Here is an 18,123-nt window from a genome sequence, read left to right as displayed (position 1 = left end):
GAGAGAGGCTGACCTGGTTCGGATATCACTCGACACCACCGATGTTAGCCGTGCTCGGGATTCTAACTCAGCTCAGCAGCTTCACTGCACCGTGACGCTGAGAGCCACGGCGCCCTAAGGGCTGTGGTCTTGACAGTGGCAGAAGTGAGCTCTGGGGTCGCGATCTGCAGCTGGTGGTGAACACGAGTTTCATGGGAAACGCTCATTCGCTGTAAAAAATAGCATCAGCAGAATCCTGATAACGTTAGAGATGGATTTACTAAATCTTCTCTGAGCTCTCGCCTACGACCATATCACCCTGAATGCGCCCGATCTCGTCCGATCTCGGAAGCTAAGCAGGGTCGAGCCTGGTTAGTACTTGGATGGGAGACCGCCTGGGAATACCAGGTGTTGTAGGCTTTTAGAAACTTTTTGCGTTTTCGTGTCTCCAGGGGGCGCTATTTACTCCACGTCTCACACGCACGACGCCGAACTGGCGTTTCAATGTCTATAGGGGGCACTTGCCTATTCAGGGTCAAACTCTTGACTACTTGGCATTCAGAATTGGAATTCATCAGGTATTTTTTTGCTTAGAGTTCTATGTTAAATTGCATAACCACGATGAACATGACAGTGGCTTGTGGGGAGGCCTTCACCCGGCAGTGGATTGACCAAGAGCTGTTAAACAAATGGAACACGCTCACCCCGAGTTGGCAGTGCTCCCCACAGACTTAAATATGCAAGTTCCACTCTGTGCGTGTCGCTCACGCAGAGCGGAGCTGGCGGGTTCTCGTCTCTAGGGGGCATCGCTACCTCGGCCTCAAGCTGCACCGACTACGCGCCTGGTCATTCCGTGTCGTGCATTGTAGAGTTTTGTGCTCCACTGGGACCCACAGCTAACAGAGGGGCCCTTGCACGTGAACGTCCCGCAGTTCACCAGAATTCACTCTGTTGATGAGACACTGATTGTCAAAACCAGCCCAGAGTTTGTTCCTGTGGTCAACCTTTGCTAATGAAACGATTCACTCTCAGGTCACCTGGCTGATGGGATGTGTAAAAAATACTTTTATGTTGGAGATTTCGCGCTCAGTGGATTATCGCTGGTGCTGACATGAAAGCATTCTCCTACAATGCATTGTGCCAAAGATAATTTCATCATTTTACTTTTAATATAAATAAGAATTATTTAGTAGTCATTATTTTGATTGATTGAAGGATGTGTGACTCAATCCCAACTAATAGTTCAACTATTCTTATGGCAATGAAAAAAACTGGTCATCAAAATTCATAGTTTTTAACATATTATTCAGGTCCCATGGTGTAAATAACTGTATGACGCCAACTCTAATTTCCCACTATCCCCTCTTCAGTGGGCAGTGCACAACACCCGCTTGTTGCACCCCACTTCTATGTACAGAGATTCCCGCCCTCACTAACCCCCAGGGACCAGCGTGGACGCGCGGTCAAATAAGCCCCATTACCCACTCGGCATGTGGAGGCCCTCATCCAGAAGTGGATTGACAGAGGGCTGTGAACGTTCAATCAGGCAGCTGTAAATAAATGTTTCAGCCGTGCGGAGAAATAAAAGTGACGTCGCAAACCCAAAAACTGACCAGCGTGGCGATATATGGTTAACAAAAACTATAACCGACGTGGTTTGAGCAGACTTTCATCCAGCAGTGGAATGACAAAGGCTGTAAAATTCAGCTGTTGTCAGCTACTAGCCGAGGTAGCGGTGCCCCCTAGGGACGAGAACCCGCCAGACCCGCTGTGCGTGAGCGACACGCGGGGTAGACAGCGCTCCCCCTGCCGACGGATAGAGGCAAAAGCCGAGAACAAAAAGCCTACAACACCTGGTATTCCCAGGCGGTCTCCCATCCAAGTACTAACCAGGCTCGACCCGGCTTAGCTTCCGAGATCGGACGAGATCGGGCGTATTCAGGGTGATATGGTCGTAGGCGAAAGCTCAGTGAAGATTTAGTAAATTCATCTCCAGCGCCAACTCTTCCGGCTGATGATATTTTCACAGCGAGTAAATGTTACCCATATAGGTCGTCAACTCATCTCTAACTTAGTTGTGACCCACCTTTGCACGTGGCTTCACTTCTTGTGTGAAGACACCGCCTGCAATCATCCTCGCATTCACGGTGGAGTTCAACTCAAGACGTCTCGGTGCAAACCCAAGTGGTGGTCTCAGCTTTGGAGCAACATCTCCGTTCTGAGCAGTTATCTCAGAGTAAAAGTTGTCACCATATTTACGTACAGTACGTGTGTGTGTGTGTTTAAACCAAAACGTACTGACTTTGTTAATCCGCTGATGGATGAAGACCTCCACAAACCGTGTCTGTCCTATCCCGGGGGTTGATTGAGCATACTTCACCACGCTGGTGGACGGTGCGGGTTGGTGGGGAAGTGGTGGGGGTGGAGAGAGGCTGACCTGGTTCGGATATCACTCGACACCACCGATATTAGCCGTGCCCGGGATTCTAACTCAGCTCAGCAGCTTCACTGCACCTTGACGCTGAGAGCCACGGCGCCCTAAGGGCTGTGGTCTTGACAGTGGCAGAAGTGAGCTCTGGGGTCGCGATCTGTAGTTGGTGGTGAACACGAATTTTGTGGGTAACATTTACTCACTGTGAAAATATAACAATTTCAGCCGGAAGAGTTAACGTTGGAGATAAGTTTACTAAATCCCCTCTTAGCTTTCGCCTACGACCATATCACCCTGAATACGCCCGATCTCGTCCGATCTCGGAAGCTAAGCAGGGTCGAGCCTGGTTAGTACTTGGATGGGAGACCGCCTGGGAATACCAGGTGTTGTAGGCTTTTAGAAACTTTTTGCGTTTTCGTGTCTCCAGGGGGCGCTATTTACTCCACGTTTCACACGCACGAAGCCGAACTGGCGTTTCAATGTCTTTCCGGGGCACTGCTACTCGGGGTCAAACTCGTGACTTCTTGGGATTCAGAATTGGAATTCATCAGGTTTTTGTTTGCTTAGAGTTATATCTTAATTTGCATAACCACGATGAACATGACAGTGGCTTGGATTGACCAAGAGCTGTTAAACAAATGGAACACGCTCACCCCGAGTTGGCCGTGCTCCCTACAAAATTAAGATTAAATATGCACGTTCCACTCTGTGCGTGTCGCTCACGCAGAGCGGAGCTGGCGGGTTCTCGTCTCTAGGGGGCATCGCTACCTCGGCCTCAAAGCTGCACCGACTACGCGCCTGGTCATTCCGTGTCGTGCATTGCAGAGTTTTGTGCTCCACTTGGACCCACAGCTAACAGAGAGGGGCCTTGCACGTGAACGTCCCGCAGTTCACCAGAATTCACTCTGTTGATGAGACACTGATTGTCAAAACCAGTCCAGAGTTTTTTTTTCTTCTTATTGGTTCTTTCGGTAAAGTCACGTAGAATGGAAATAATAAAATAATAAAAAATACTACATAATGAAATAATTCTCACGACGTTTCGACGACAACGCAAGCAGCCGTCCTCAGGCGAAGACCCCGACAGACCTGGTCTTCACCTGCATTATTTTATAATGTTTTTTTTATTTGATTATTTCCATTCTACGTGACTTTACCGAAAGAACCAAAAAGATGAATCCCTGCAGTCACGAAAGCTTTAAATCGAAAAGCCCAGAGTTTGTTCCTGTGGTCAACCATTACTAATGAAACGATTCACTCTCAGGTAGCCTGGCTGATGGGATGTGTAAAAAATACTTTTATTTTGGAGATTTCGCGCTCAGTGGATTATCGCTGGTGCTGACATGAAAGCATTTTCCTACAATGCATTGTGCCAAGGATAATTTCATCATTTTACTTTTAATATAAATGAGAATGATGTATTAGTCATTATTTTGATTGATTGAAGGATGTGTGACTCAATCGCAACTAATAGTTCAACTGTTCTTATGGCAATAAAAAAAAACTGGTCATCAAAATTCATAGTTTTTAACATATTATTCAGGTCCCATGGTGTAAATAAGTGCAATACGCCAACTCTAATTTCCCACTATCCCCTCTTCAGAGGGCAGTGCACAACACCCGCTTGTTGCACCCCACTTCTATGTACAGATATTCCCGCCCTCACTAACCCCCAGGGACCAGCGTGGACGCGCGGTCAAATAAGCCCCATTACCCACTCGGCATGTGGAGGCCCTCATCCAGCAGTGGATTGACAGAGGGTTGTGAACGTTCAATCAGGCAGCTGTAAATAAATGTTTAAGCCGTGCGCCAGAAATAAAAGTGACGTCGCAAACCCAAAAACTGACCAGCGTGGCGATACACGGTTAACAAAAACTATAACCGACGTGGTTTGGGCAGGCTTTCATCCAGCAGTGGAATGACAAAGGCTGTAAAATTCAGCTGTTGTCAGTTTCTAGCCGAGGTAGCGGTGCCCCCCAGGGACGAGAACCCGCCAGCCCCGCTGTGCGTGAGCGACACGCGGGGTAGACAGCGCTTCCCCTGCCGACGGGAAGAGGCAAAAGCCGAGGACAAAAAGCCTACAACACCTGGTATTCCCAGGCGGTCTCCCATCCAAGTACTAACCAGGCTCGACCCTGCTTAGCTTCCGAGATCGGGCGTATTCAGGGTGATATGGTCGTAGGCGAAAGCTGAAAGGAGATTTAGTAAACTTATCTCCAACCGTGACTCTTCCGGCTGATATGGCTGATGACATTTTCACAGCGAGTCAATGTTACCCACAAAACTCGTGTTCACCACCAGCTACAGATCGCGAGCCCAGAGCTCACTTCTGCCACTGTCAAGACCACAGCCCTTAGGGCGCCGTGGCTCTCAGCGTCACGGTGCAGTGAAGCTGCTGAGCTGAGTTAGAATCCCGGGCACGGCTAACATCGGTGGTGTCGAGTGATATCCGAACCAGGTCAGCCTCTCTCCACCCCCACCACTTCCCCACCAACCCGCACCGTCCACCAGCGTGGTGAAGTATGCTCAATCAACCCCCGGGATAGGACAGACACGGTTTGTGGAGGTCTTCATCCATCAGCGGATTAACAAAGTCAGTACGTTTTGGTTTAAACACACACACACACGTACTGTACGTAAATATGGTGACAACTTTTACTCTGAGATAGCTGCTCAGAACGGAGATGTTGCTCCAAAGCTGAGACCACCACTTGGGTTTGCACCGAGACGTCTTGAGTTGAACTCCACCGTGAATGCGAGGATGATTGCAGGCGGTGTCTTCACACAAGAAGTGAAGCCACGTGCAAAGGTGGGTCACAACTAAGTTAGAGATAAGTTGACGAATTTTGTGGGTAACATTTATTCGCTGTGAAAATATCATCAGCTGGACGAGTTGGCGTTAAGAGATGAATTTACTGAATCTTCTCTGAGCTTTCGCCTACGACCATATCACCCTGAATACGCCCGATCTCGTCCGATCTCGGAAGCTAAGCAGGGTCGAGCCTGGTTAGTACTTGGATGGGAGACCGCCTGGGAATACCAGGTGTTGTAGGCTTTTAAAAACGTTTTGCGTTTTCGTGTCTCCAGGGGGCGCTATTTACTCCACGTTTCACACGCACGACGCCGAACTGGCGTTTCAATGTCTATAGGGGGCACTTGCCTATTCAGGGTCAAACTCTTGACTACTTGGCATTCAGAATTGGAATTCATCAGGTATTTTTTTGCTTAGAGTTCTATGTTAAATTGCATAACCGCGATGAACATGACAGTGGCTTGTGGGGAGGCCTTCACCCGGCAGTGGATTGACCAAGAGCTGTTAAACAAATGGAACACGCTCACCCCGAGTTGGCAGTGCTCCCCACAGACTTAAATATGCAAGTTCCACTCTGTGCGTGTCGCTCACGCAGAGCGGAGCTGGCGGGTTCTCGTCTATAGGGGGCATCGCTACCTCGGCCTCAAGCTGCACCGACTACGCGCCTGGTCATTCCGTGTCGTGCATTTTAGAGTTTTGTGCTCCACTGGGACCCACAGCTAACAGAGGGGCCCTTGCACGTGAACGTCCCGCAGTTCACCAGAATTCACTCTGTTGATGAGACACTGATTGTCAAACCAGCCCAGAGTTTGTTCCTGTGGTCAACCTTTGCTAATGAAACGATTCACTCTCAGGTCACCTGGCTGATGGGATGTGTAAAAAATACTTTTATGTTGGAGATTTCGCGCTCAGTGGATTATCGCTGGTGCTGACGTGAAAGCATTCTCCTACAATGCATTGTGCCAAAGATAATTTCATCATTTTACTTTTAATATAAATAAGAATAATTTAGTAGTCATTATTTTGATTGATTGAAGGATGTGTGACTCAATCCCAACTAATAGTTCAACTATTCTTATGGCAATGAAAAAAACTGGTCATCAAAATTCATAGTTTTTAACATATTATTCAGGTCCCATGGTGTAAATAACTGTATGACGCCAACTCACATTCCCCACTATCCTCTCTTCCGTGGGCAGTGCACAACACCCGCTTGTTGCACCCCACTTCTATGTACAGAGATTCCCGCCCTCACTAACCCCCAGGGACCAGCGTGGACGCGCGGTCAAATAAGCCCCATTACCCACTCGGCATGTGGAGGCCCTCATCCAGAAGTGGATTGACAGAGGGCTGTGAACGTTCAATCAGGCAGCTGTAAATAAATGTTTCAGCCGTGCGGAGAAATAAAAGTGACGTCGCAAACCCAAAAACTGACCAACGTGGCGATATATGGTTAACAAAAACTATATCCGACGTGGTTTGGGAAGACTTTCATCCAGCAGTGGAATGACAAAGGCTGTAAAATTCACCTGTTGTCAGTTTCTAGCCGAGGTAGCGGTGCCCCCTAGAGACGAGAACCCGCCGGCCCCGCTGTGCGTGAGCGACACGCGGGGTAGACAGCGCTCCCCCTGCCGACGGGAAGAGGCAAAAGCCGAGGACAAAAAGCCTACAACACCTGGTATTCCCAGGCGGTCTCCCATCCAAGTACTAACCAGGCTCGACCCTGCTTAGCTTCCGAGATCGGACGAGATCGGGCGTATTCAGGGTGATATGGTCGTAGGCGAAAGCTGAAAGGAGATTTAGTAAACTTATCTCCAACCTTGACTCTTCCGGCTGATATGGCTGATGACATTTTCACAGCGAGTCAATGTTACCCACAAAACTCGTGTTCACCACCAGCTACAGATCGCGAGCCCAGAGCTCACTTCTGCCACTGTCAAGACCACAGCCCTTAGGGCGCCGTGGCTCTCAGCGTCACGGTGCAGTGAAGCTGCTGAGCTGAGTTAGAATCCCGGGCACGGCTAACATCGGTGGTGTCGAGTGATATCCGAACCAGGTCAGCCTCTCTCCACCCCCACCACTTCCCCACCAACCCGCACCGTCCACCAGCGTGGTGAAGTATGCTCAATCAACCCCCGGGATAGGACAGACATGGTTTGTGGAGGTCTTCATCCATCAGCGGATTAACAAAGTCAGTACGTTTTGGTTTAAACACACACACACACGTACTGTACGTAAATATGGTGACAACTTTTACTCTGAGATAGCTGCTCAGAACGGAGATGTTGCTCCAAAGCTGAGACCACCACTTGGGTTTGCACCGAGACGTCTTGAGTTGAACTCCACCGTGAATGCGAGGATGATTGCAGGCGGTGTCTTCACACAAGAAGTGAAGCCACGTGCAAAGGTGGGTCACAACTAAGTTAGAGATAAGTTGACGAATTTTGTGGGTAACATTTATTCGCTGTGAAAATATCATCAGCTGGACGAGTTGGCGTTAAGAGATGAATTTACTGAATCTTCTCTGAGCTTTCGCCTACGACCATATCACCCTGAATACGCCCGATCTCGTCCGATCTCGGAAGCTAAGCAGGGTCGAGCCTGGTTAGTACTTGGATGGGAGACCGCCTGGGAATACCAGGTGTTGTAGGCTTTTAAAAACGTTTTGCGTTTTCGTGTCTCCAGGGGGCGCTATTTACTCCACGTTTCACACGCACGACGCCGAACTGGCGTTTCAATGTCTATAGGGGGCACTTGCCTATTCAGGGTCAAACTCTTGACTACTTGGCATTCAGAATTGGAATTCATCAGGTATTTTTTTGCTTAGAGTTCTATGTTAAATTGCATAACCGCGATGAACATGACAGTGGCTTGTGGGGAGGCCTTCACCCGGCAGTGGATTGACCAAGAGCTGTTAAACAAATGGAACACGCTCACCCCGAGTTGGCAGTGCTCCCCACAGACTTAAATATGCAAGTTCCACTCTGTGCGTGTCGCTCACGCAGAGCGGAGCTGGCGGGTTCTCGTCTATAGGGGGCATCGCTACCTCGGCCTCAAGCTGCACCGACTACGCGCCTGGTCATTCCGTGTCGTGCATTTTAGAGTTTTGTGCTCCACTGGGACCCACAGCTAACAGAGGGGCCCTTGCACGTGAACGTCCCGCAGTTCACCAGAATTCACTCTGTTGATGAGACACTGATTGTCAAACCAGCCCAGAGTTTGTTCCTGTGGTCAACCTTTGCTAATGAAACGATTCACTCTCAGGTCACCTGGCTGATGGGATGTGTAAAAAATACTTTTATGTTGGAGATTTCGCGCTCAGTGGATTATCGCTGGTGCTGACGTGAAAGCATTCTCCTACAATGCATTGTGCCAAAGATAATTTCATCATTTTACTTTTAATATAAATAAGAATAATTTAGTAGTCATTATTTTGATTGATTGAAGGATGTGTGACTCAATCCCAACTAATAGTTCAACTATTCTTATGGCAATGAAAAAAACTGGTCATCAAAATTCATAGTTTTTAACATATTATTCAGGTCCCATGGTGTAAATAACTGTATGACGCCAACTCACATTCCCCACTATCCTCTCTTCCGTGGGCAGTGCACAACACCCGCTTGTTGCACCCCACTTCTATGTACAGAGATTCCCGCCCTCACTAACCCCCAGGGACCAGCGTGGACGCGCGGTCAAATAAGCCCCATTACCCACTCGGCATGTGGAGGCCCTCATCCAGAAGTGGATTGACAGAGGGCTGTGAACGTTCAATCAGGCAGCTGTAAATAAATGTTTCAGCCGTGCGGAGAAATAAAAGTGACGTCGCAAACCCAAAAACTGACCAACGTGGCGATATATGGTTAACAAAAACTATATCCGACGTGGTTTGGGAAGACTTTCATCCAGCAGTGGAATGACAAAGGCTGTAAAATTCACCTGTTGTCAGTTTCTAGCCGAGGTAGCGGTGCCCCCTAGAGACGAGAACCCGCCGGCCCCGCTGTGCGTGAGCGACACGCGGGGTAGACAGCGCTCCCCCTGCCGACGGGAAGAGGCAAAAGCCGAGGACAAAAAGCCTACAACACCTGGTATTCCCAGGCGGTCTCCCATCCAAGTACTAACCAGGCTCGACCCTGCTTAGCTTCCGAGATCGGACGAGATCGGGCGTATTCAGGGTGATATGGTCGTAGGCGAAAGCTGAAAGGAGATTTAGTAAACTTATCTCCAACCTTGACTCTTCCGGCTGATATGGCTGATGACATTTTCACAGCGAGTCAATGTTACCCACAAAACTCGTGTTCACCACCAGCTACAGATCGCGAGCCCAGAGCTCACTTCTGCCACTGTCAAGACCACAGCCCTTAGGGCGCCGTGGCTCTCAGCGTCACGGTGCAGTGAAGCTGCTGAGCTGAGTTAGAATCCCGGGCACGGCTAACATCGGTGGTGTCGAGTGATATCCGAACCAGGTCAGCCTCTCTCCACCCCCACCACTTCCCCACCAACCCGCACCGTCCACCAGCGTGGTGAAGTATGCTCAATCAACCCCCGGGATAGGACAGACATGGTTTGTGGAGGTCTTCATCCATCAGCGGATTAACAAAGTCAGTACGTTTTGGTTTAAACACACACACACACGTACTGTACGTAAATATGGTGACAACTTTTACTCTGAGATAGCTGCTCAGAACGGAGATGTTGCTCCAAAGCTGAGACCACCACTTGGGTTTGCACCGAGACGTCTTGAGTTGAACTCCACCGTGAATGCGAGGATGATTGCAGGCGGTGTCTTCACACAAGAAGTGAAGCCACGTGCAAAGGTGGGTCACAACTAAGTTAGAGATAAGTTGACGAATTTTGTGGGTAACATTTATTCGCTGTGAAAATATCATCAGCTGGACGAGTTGGCGTTAAGAGATGAATTTACTGAATCTTCTCTGAGCTTTCGCCTACGACCATATCACCCTGAATACGCCCGATCTCGGAAGCTAAGCAGGGTCGAGCCTGGTTAGTACTTGGATGGGAGACCGCCTGGGAATACCAGGTGTTGTAGGCTTTTAAAAACGTTTTGCGTTTTCGTGTCTCCAGGGGGCGCTATTTACTCCACGTTTCACACGCACGACGCCGAACTGGCGTTTCAATGTCTATAGGGGGCACTTGCCTATTCAGGGTCAAACTCTTGACTACTTGGCATTCAGAATTGGAATTCATCAGGTATTTTTTTGCTTAGAGTTCTATGTTAAATTGCATAACCGCGATGAACATGACAGTGGCTTGTGGGGAGGCCTTCACCCGGCAGTGGATTGACCAAGAGCTGTTAAACAAATGGAACACGCTCACCCCGAGTTGGCAGTGCTCCCCACAGACTTAAATATGCAAGTTCCACTCTGTGCGTGTCGCTCACGCAGAGCGGAGCTGGCGGGTTCTCGTCTATAGGGGGCATCGCTACCTCGGCCTCAAGCTGCACCGACTACGCGCCTGGTCATTCCGTGTCGTGCATTTTAGAGTTTTGTGCTCCACTGGGACCCACAGCTAACAGAGGGGCCCTTGCACGTGAACGTCCCGCAGTTCACCAGAATTCACTCTGTTGATGAGACACTGATTGTCAAACCAGCCCAGAGTTTGTTCCTGTGGTCAACCTTTGCTAATGAAACGATTCACTCTCAGGTCACCTGGCTGATGGGATGTGTAAAAAATACTTTTATGTTGGAGATTTCGCGCTCAGTGGATTATCGCTGGTGCTGACGTGAAAGCATTCTCCTACAATGCATTGTGCCAAAGATAATTTCATCATTTTACTTTTAATATAAATAAGAATAATTTAGTAGTCATTATTTTGATTGATTGAAGGATGTGTGACTCAATCCCAACTAATAGTTCAACTATTCTTATGGCAATGAAAAAAACTGGTCATCAAAATTCATAGTTTTTAACATATTATTCAGGTCCCATGGTGTAAATAACTGTATGACGCCAACTCACATTCCCCACTATCCTCTCTTCCGTGGGCAGTGCACAACACCCGCTTGTTGCACCCCACTTCTATGTACAGAGATTCCCGCCCTCACTAACCCCCAGGGACCAGCGTGGACGCGCGGTCAAATAAGCCCCATTACCCACTCGGCATGTGGAGGCCCTCATCCAGAAGTGGATTGACAGAGGGCTGTGAACGTTCAATCAGGCAGCTGTAAATAAATGTTTCAGCCGTGCGGAGAAATAAAAGTGACGTCGCAAACCCAAAAACTGACCAACGTGGCGATATATGGTTAACAAAAACTATATCCGACGTGGTTTGGGAAGACTTTCATCCAGCAGTGGAATGACAAAGGCTGTAAAATTCACCTGTTGTCAGTTTCTAGCCGAGGTAGCGGTGCCCCCTAGAGACGAGAACCCGCCGGCCCCGCTGTGCGTGAGCGACACGCGGGGTAGACAGCGCTCCCCCTGCCGACGGGAAGAGGCAAAAGCCGAGGACAAAAAGCCTACAACACCTGGTATTCCCAGGCGGTCTCCCATCCAAGTACTAACCAGGCTCGACCCTGCTTAGCTTCCGAGATCGGACGAGATCGGGCGTATTCAGGGTGATATGGTCGTAGGCGAAAGCTGAAAGGAGATTTAGTAAACTTATCTCCAACCTTGACTCTTCCGGCTGATATGGCTGATGACATTTTCACAGCGAGTCAATGTTACCCACAAAACTCGTGTTCACCACCAGCTACAGATCGCGAGCCCAGAGCTCACTTCTGCCACTGTCAAGACCACAGCCCTTAGGGCGCCGTGGCTCTCAGCGTCACGGTGCAGTGAAGCTGCTGAGCTGAGTTAGAATCCCGGGCACGGCTAACATCGGTGGTGTCGAGTGATATCCGAACCAGGTCAGCCTCTCTCCACCCCCACCACTTCCCCACCAACCCGCACCGTCCACCAGCGTGGTGAAGTATGCTCAATCAACCCCCGGGATAGGACAGACACGGTTTGTGGAGGTCTTCATCCATCAGCGGATTAACAAAGTCAGTACGTTTTGGTTTAAACACACACACACACGTACTGTACGTAAATATGGTGACAACTTTTACTCTGAGATAGCTGCTCAGAACGGAGATGTTGCTCCAAAGCTGAGACCACCACTTGGGTTTGCACCGAGACGTCTTGAGTTGAACTCCACCGTGAATGCGAGGATGATTGCAGGCGGTGTCTTCACACAAGAAGTGAAGCCACGTGCAAAGGTGGGTCACAACTAAGTTAGAGATAAGTTGACGAATTTTGTGGGTAACATTTATTCGCTGTGAAAATATCATCAGCTGGACGAGTTGGCGTTAAGAGATGAATTTACTGAATCTTCTCTGAGCTTTCGCCTACGACCATATCACCCTGAATACGCCCGATCTCGTCCGATCTCGGAAGCTAAGCAGGGTCGAGCCTGGTTAGTACTTGGATGGGAGACCGCCTGGGAATACCAGGTGTTGTAGGCTTTTAAAAACGTTTTGCGTTTTCGTGTCTCCAGGGGGCGCTATTTACTCCACGTTTCACACGCACGACGCCGAACTGGCGTTTCAATGTCTATAGGGGGCACTTGCCTATTCAGGGTCAAACTCTTGACTACTTGGCATTCAGAATTGGAATTCATCAGGTATTTTTTTGCTTAGAGTTCTATGTTAAATTGCATAACCGCGATGAACATGACAGTGGCTTGTGGGGAGGCCTTCACCCGGCAGTGGATTGACCAAGAGCTGTTAAACAAATGGAACACGCTCACCCCGAGTTGGCAGTGCTCCCCACAGACTTAAATATGCAAGTTCCACTCTGTGCGTGTCGCTCACGCAGAGCGGAGCTGGCGGGTTCTCGTCTCTAGGGGGCATCGCTACCTCGGCCTCAAGCTGCACCGACTACGCGCCTGGTCATTCCGTGTCGTGCATTTTAGAGTTTTGTGCTCCACTGGGACCCACAGCTAACAGAGGGGCCCTTGCACGTGAACGTCCCGCAGTTCACCAGAATTCACTCTGTTGATGAGACACTGATTGTCAAAACCAGCCCAGAGTTTGTTCCTGTGGTCAACCTTTGCTAATGAAACGATTCACTCTCAGGTCACCTGGCTGATGGGATGTGTAAAAAATACTTTTATGTTGGAGATTTCGCGCTCAGTGGATTATCGCTGGTGCTGACGTGAAAGCATTCTCCTACAATGCATTGTGCCAAAGATAATTTCATCATTTTACTTTTAATATAAATAAGAATAATTTAGTAGTCATTATTTTGATTGATTGAAGGATGTGTGACTCAATCCCAACTAATAGTTCAACTATTATTATGGCGATGAAAAAAACTGGTCATTAAAGTTCATAGTTTTTAACATATTATTCAGGTCCCATGGTGTAAATAACTGTATGACGCCAACTCACATTCCCCACTATCCTCTCTTCCGTGGGCAGTGCACAACACCCGCTTGTTGCACCCCACTTCTATGTACAGAGATTCCCGCCCTCACTAACCCCCAGGGACCAGCGTGGACGCGCGGTCAAATAAGCCCCATTACCCACTCGGCATGTGGAGGCCCTCATCCAGAAGTGGATTGACAGAGGGCTGTGAACGTTCAATCAGGCAGCTGTAAATAAATGTTTCAGCCGTGCGGAGAAATAAAAGTGACGTCGCAAACCCAAAAACTGACCAACGTGGCGATATATGGTTAACAAAAACTATATCCGACGTGGTTTGGGAAGACTTTCATCCAGCAGTGGAATGACAAAGGCTGTAAAATTCACCTGTTGTCAGTTTCTAGCCGAGGTAGCGGTGCCCCCTAGAGACGAGAACCCGCCGGCCCCGCTGTGCGTGAGCGACACGCGGGGTAGACAGCGCTCCCCCTGCCGACGGGAAGAGGCAAAAGCCGAGGACAAAAAGCCTACAACACCTGGTATTCCCAGGCGGTCTCCCATCCAAGTACTAACCAGGCTCGACCCTGCTTAGCTTCCGAGATCGGACGAGATCGGGCGTATTCAGGGTGATATGGTCGTAGGCGAAAGCTGAAAGGAGATTTAGTAAACTTATCTCCAACCTTGACTCTTCCGGCTGATATGGCTGATGACATTTTCACAGCGAGTCAATGTTACCCACAAAACTCGTGTTCACCACCAGCTACAGATCGCGAGCCCAGAGCTCACTTCTGCCACTGTCAAGACCACAGCCCTTAGGGCGCCGTGGCTCTCAGCGTCACGGTGCAGTGAAGCTGCTGAGCTGAGTTAGAATCCCGGGCACGGCTAACATCGGTGGTGTCGAGTGATATCCGAACCAGGTCAGCCTCTCTCCACCCCCACCACTTCCCCACCAACCCGCACCGTCCACCAGCGTGGTGAAGTATGCTCAATCAACCCCCGGGATAGGACAGACACGGTTTGTGGAGGTCTTCATCCATCAGCGGATTAACAAAGTCAGTACGTTTTGGTTTAAACACACACACACACGTACTGTACGTAAATATGGTGACAACTTTTACTCTGAGATAGCTGCTCAGAACGGAGATGTTGCTCCAAAGCTGAGACCACCACTTGGGTTTGCACCGAGACGTCTTGAGTTGAACTCCACCGTGAATGCGAGGATGATTGCAGGCGGTGTCTTCACACAAGAAGTGAAGCCACGTGCAAAGGTGGGTCACAACTAAGTTAGAGATAAGTTGACGAATTTTGTGGGTAACATTTATTCGCTGTGAAAATATCATCAGCTGGACGAGTTGGCGTTAAGAGATGAATTTACTGAATCTTCTCTGAGCTTTCGCCTACGACCATATCACCCTGAATACGCCCGATATCGTCCGATCTCGGAAGCTAAGCAGGGTCGAGCCTGGTTAGTACTTGGATGGGAGACCGCCTGGGAATACCAGGTGTTGTAGGCTTTTAGAAACTTTTTGCGTTTTCGTGTCTCCAGGGGGCGCTATTTACTCCACGTTTCACACGCACGAAGCCGAACTGGCGTTTCAATGTCTTTCCGGGGCACTGCTACTCGGGGTCAAACTCGTGACTTCTTGGGATTCAGAATTGGAATTCATCAGGTTTTTGTTTGCTTAGAGTTCTATCTTAATTTGCATAACCACGATGAACATGACAGTGCCTTGGATTGACCAAGAGCTGTTAAACAAATGGAACACGCTCACCCCGAGTTGGCCGTGCTCCCCACAAAATTAAGATTAAATATGCACGTTCCACTCTGTGCGTGTCGCTCACGCAGAGCGGAGCTGGCGGGTTCTCGTCTCTAGGGGGCATCGCTACCTCGGCCTCAAAGCTGCACCGACTACGCGCCTGGTCATTCCGTGTCGTGCATTGTAGAGTTTTGTGCTCCACTGGGACCCACAGCTAACAGAGGGGCCCTTGCACGTGAACGTCCCGCAGTTCACCAGAATTCACTCTGTTGATGAGACACTGATTGTCAAAACCAGCCCAGAGTTTGTTCCTGTGGTCAACCTTTGCTAATGAAACGATTCACTCTCAGGTCACCTGGCTGATGGGATGTGTAAAAAATACTTTTATGTTGGAGATTTCGCGCTCAGTGGATTATCGCTGGTGCTGACATGAAAGCATTCTCCTACAATGCATTGTGCCAAAGATAATTTCATCATTTTACTTTTAATATAAATAAGAATTATTTAGTAGTCATTATTTTGATTGATTGAAGGATGTGTGACTCAATCCCAACTAATAGTTCAACTATTCTTATGGCAATGAAAAAAACTGGTCATCAAAATTCATAGTTTTTAACATATTATTCAGGTCCCATGGTGTAAATAACTGTATGACGCCAACTCTAATTTCCCACTATCCCCTCTTCAGTGGGCAGTGCACAACACCCGCTTGTTGCACCCCACTTCTATGTACGGAGATTCCCGCCCTCACTAACCCCCAGGGACCAGCGTGGACGCGCGGTCAAATAAGCCCCATTACCCACTCGGCATGTGGAGGCCCTCATCCAGAAGTGGATTGACAGAGGGCTGTGAACGTTCAATCAGGCAGCTGTAAATAAATGTTTCAGCCGTGCGGAGAAATAAAAGTGACGTCGCAAACCCAAAAACTGACCAGCGTGGCGATATATGGTTAACAAAAACTATAACCGACGTGGTTTGAGCAGACTTTCATCCAGCAGTGGAATGACAAAGGCTGTAAAATTCAGCTGTTGTCAGCTACTAGCCGAGGTAGCGGTGCCCCCTAGGGACGAGAACCCGCCAGCCCCGCTGTGCGTGAGCGACACGCGGGGTAGACAGCGCTCTCCCTGCCGACGGGAAGAGGCAAAAGCCGAGAACAAAAAGCCTACAACACCTGGTATTCCCAGGCGGTCTCCCATCCAAGTACTAACCAGGCTCGACCCTGCTTAGCTTCCGAGATCGGACGAGATCGGGCGTATTCAGGGTGATATGGTCGTAGGCGAAAGCTTAGTGAAGATTCAGTAAATTCATCTTCAACGCCAACTCTTCCGGCTGATGATATTTTCACAGCGCGTAAATGTTACCCATATAAGTCGTCAACTTATCTCTAACTTAGTTGTGACCCACCTTTGCACGTGGCTTAACTTCTTGTGTGAAGACACTGCCTGCAATCATCCTCGCATTCACAGTGGAGTTCAACTCAAGACGTCTCGGTGCAAACCCAAGTGGTGGTCTCAGCTCTGGAGCAACATCTCAGTTCTGAGCAGCTATCTCAGAGTAAAAGTTGTCACCATATTTACGTACAGTACGTGTGTGTGTGTGTTTAAACCAAAACTTGCAGACTTTGTTAGCTAACAGAGGGGCCCTTGCATATGAACGTCCCGCAGTTCACCAGCGTTCACTCACTCTGTTGGTGAGACACTGATTGTCAAAACCAGCCCAAAGTTTGTTCCTCTGGTCAACCATTTTTAATGAAACGATTCACTCTCAGGTCGCCTGGCTGATGGGATGTGTAAAAAACGACTTTTACTGGTAGGAACGAAGTGGACCAGACCACCAATAGATTAATGTGTCCGTCCGTCCGTCCGCGTTTGTCCGTCCGTCCGTCCGCGTTTGTCCGTCCGTCCGTCCGCGTTTGTCCGTCCGTCCGTCCGCGTTTGTCCGTCCGTCCGTCCGCGTTTGTCCGTCCGTCCGTCCGCGTTTGTCCGTCCGTCCGTCCGCGTTTGTCCGTCCGTCCGCGTTTGTCCGTCCGTCCGTCCGCGTTTGTCCGTCCGTCCGTCCGTGTATCAACATCGCCCCCTACTGCAAACACTTGGCATGACCCTGTCTGACAAGATGGCCGCCCGCTCCCCCTGCGATATGTGAATTAAACAAGATGGCCGTCGCTTCCGGCGCATCACGGCAAAACTTTAAACTTCGCTTCAAAATTACTTTACTGAAACGCAGCACGTTTATTTAAAAAATTACGTTACTGAAACGCTGCACGCTTTTTAACACAGAGACAAGAAACATTTATTAACACAGAAACGAGATACATTTAATCGCCTTATTTGTGCACGAAAAGCACGGCACGAGGCCTAGTGCGGCAGGCTTCGTGAGGCCTAGTGCGGCAGGCTTATTAACACAGAGATGAAACGCAGCACGTTTATTTAAAAACAATTACTTTACTGAAACGCAGCACGTTTTTTTAACACAGAGACAAGAAACATTTATTAACACAGAGACGAGATACATTTAATCGCCTTATTTGTGCACGAAAAGCACGGCACGAGGCCTAGTGCGGCAGGCTTCGTGAGGCCTAGTGCGGCAGGCTTATTAACACAGAGATGAAACGCAGCACGTTTATTTAAAAACAATTACTTTACTGAAACGCAGCACGTTTTTTTAACACAGAGACAAGAAACATTTATTAACACAGAGACGAGATACATTTAATCGCCTTATTTGTGCACGAAAAGCACGGCACGAGGCCTAGTGCGGCAGGCTTCGTGAGGCCTAGTGCGGCAG

At 49.0% G+C, this 18,123-nt stretch overlaps 12 non-coding genes and 2 pseudogenes across 12 annotated transcripts; 7 read left to right on the top strand and 7 right to left on the bottom strand.

Annotated features, from left to right (window-relative positions):
• The first annotated feature begins 280 nt into the window (after nucleotides 1-280).
• LOC144726545 (5S ribosomal RNA) lies at nucleotides 281-399 on the top strand. The gene has a single exon (XR_013587280.1). It is a non-coding gene; the product is annotated as a 5S ribosomal RNA (ribosomal RNA).
• Nucleotides 400-1,820: 1,421 nt separating this feature from the next.
• Nucleotides 1,821-1,939, bottom strand: LOC144726577 (5S ribosomal RNA). The gene has a single exon (XR_013587311.1). It is a non-coding gene; the product is annotated as a 5S ribosomal RNA (ribosomal RNA).
• Nucleotides 1,940-2,686: 747 nt separating this feature from the next.
• Nucleotides 2,687-2,805, top strand: LOC144726564 (5S ribosomal RNA). The gene has a single exon (XR_013587299.1). It is a non-coding gene; the product is annotated as a 5S ribosomal RNA (ribosomal RNA).
• A 1,680-nt stretch (nucleotides 2,806-4,485) lies between these two features.
• Nucleotides 4,486-4,594, bottom strand: LOC144726589 (5S ribosomal RNA; annotated as a pseudogene).
• A 752-nt stretch (nucleotides 4,595-5,346) lies between these two features.
• On the top strand, nucleotides 5,347-5,465 carry LOC144726563 (5S ribosomal RNA). Its single transcript, XR_013587298.1, has one exon. It is a non-coding gene; the product is annotated as a 5S ribosomal RNA (ribosomal RNA).
• A 1,420-nt stretch (nucleotides 5,466-6,885) lies between these two features.
• LOC144726562 (5S ribosomal RNA) lies at nucleotides 6,886-7,004 on the bottom strand. The gene has a single exon (XR_013587297.1). It is a non-coding gene; the product is annotated as a 5S ribosomal RNA (ribosomal RNA).
• A 752-nt stretch (nucleotides 7,005-7,756) lies between these two features.
• On the top strand, nucleotides 7,757-7,875 carry LOC144726560 (5S ribosomal RNA). The gene has a single exon (XR_013587295.1). It is a non-coding gene; the product is annotated as a 5S ribosomal RNA (ribosomal RNA).
• Nucleotides 7,876-9,295: 1,420 nt separating this feature from the next.
• On the bottom strand, nucleotides 9,296-9,414 carry LOC144726559 (5S ribosomal RNA). The gene has a single exon (XR_013587294.1). It is a non-coding gene; the product is annotated as a 5S ribosomal RNA (ribosomal RNA).
• Nucleotides 9,415-10,166: 752 nt separating this feature from the next.
• LOC144726588 (5S ribosomal RNA) lies at nucleotides 10,167-10,275 on the top strand (annotated as a pseudogene).
• Nucleotides 10,276-11,695: 1,420 nt separating this feature from the next.
• On the bottom strand, nucleotides 11,696-11,814 carry LOC144726558 (5S ribosomal RNA). Its single transcript, XR_013587293.1, has one exon. It is a non-coding gene; the product is annotated as a 5S ribosomal RNA (ribosomal RNA).
• A 752-nt stretch (nucleotides 11,815-12,566) lies between these two features.
• On the top strand, nucleotides 12,567-12,685 carry LOC144726557 (5S ribosomal RNA). The gene has a single exon (XR_013587292.1). It is a non-coding gene; the product is annotated as a 5S ribosomal RNA (ribosomal RNA).
• Nucleotides 12,686-14,106: 1,421 nt separating this feature from the next.
• Nucleotides 14,107-14,225, bottom strand: LOC144726556 (5S ribosomal RNA). The gene has a single exon (XR_013587291.1). It is a non-coding gene; the product is annotated as a 5S ribosomal RNA (ribosomal RNA).
• A 752-nt stretch (nucleotides 14,226-14,977) lies between these two features.
• LOC144726579 (5S ribosomal RNA) lies at nucleotides 14,978-15,096 on the top strand. Its single transcript, XR_013587313.1, has one exon. It is a non-coding gene; the product is annotated as a 5S ribosomal RNA (ribosomal RNA).
• Nucleotides 15,097-16,498: 1,402 nt separating this feature from the next.
• On the bottom strand, nucleotides 16,499-16,617 carry LOC144726555 (5S ribosomal RNA). Its single transcript, XR_013587290.1, has one exon. It is a non-coding gene; the product is annotated as a 5S ribosomal RNA (ribosomal RNA).
• Between the last annotated feature and the right edge of the window lie 1,506 nt (nucleotides 16,618-18,123).

Source organism: Lampetra planeri, chromosome 23 (genome assembly GCF_965212315.1).
Source record: "Lampetra planeri chromosome 23, kcLamPlan1.2.h2, whole genome shotgun sequence".
Taxonomy (NCBI): Eukaryota; Metazoa; Chordata; class Hyperoartia; order Petromyzontiformes; family Petromyzontidae; genus Lampetra; species Lampetra planeri.
The sequence above is the reverse complement of the archived record's forward strand: the minus strand, read 5'-3'. Positions and strand labels throughout refer to the sequence as shown.